The sequence below is a fragment of the Belonocnema kinseyi genome, chromosome 3, assembly GCF_010883055.1.
Source record: "Belonocnema kinseyi isolate 2016_QV_RU_SX_M_011 chromosome 3, B_treatae_v1, whole genome shotgun sequence".
In the NCBI taxonomy this organism is placed as follows: Eukaryota; Metazoa; Arthropoda; class Insecta; order Hymenoptera; family Cynipidae; genus Belonocnema; species Belonocnema kinseyi.
In genome coordinates this window covers 100520928-100521257 of record NC_046659.1, presented here as the reverse complement: position 1 = coordinate 100521257, position 330 = coordinate 100520928, and positions in this window count along the sequence as shown.

The following is a 330-nucleotide window of genomic DNA, read 5'->3' as shown; positions in this document are numbered from 1 at the left end:
GTGGATTAAATCTAAAGAAAAGGAATTATTTTTCACTATTTACATGGGGTCTATCACTTTAAGGGGTTATTGACAATACTTGGGGGTGGTTGTTCGAAAAATCCTAAAACACGTCAACTCAAATACTTTATATTGTAAACGAAAATGCTTCTCTTAATTTTTTTGAATTCATACCCCGATATTCATGATAAAAATATTCATAAAAAATGTAGTTTTTTAAAACGTGAAATAAGGGTTGTCACAACTTGGATGATTAACATACTTGCTATCTATAAGGCTTCTTATGACAAATATTTTTCAGTTAGTTTTATTTAAAAATATCCCTTAGAT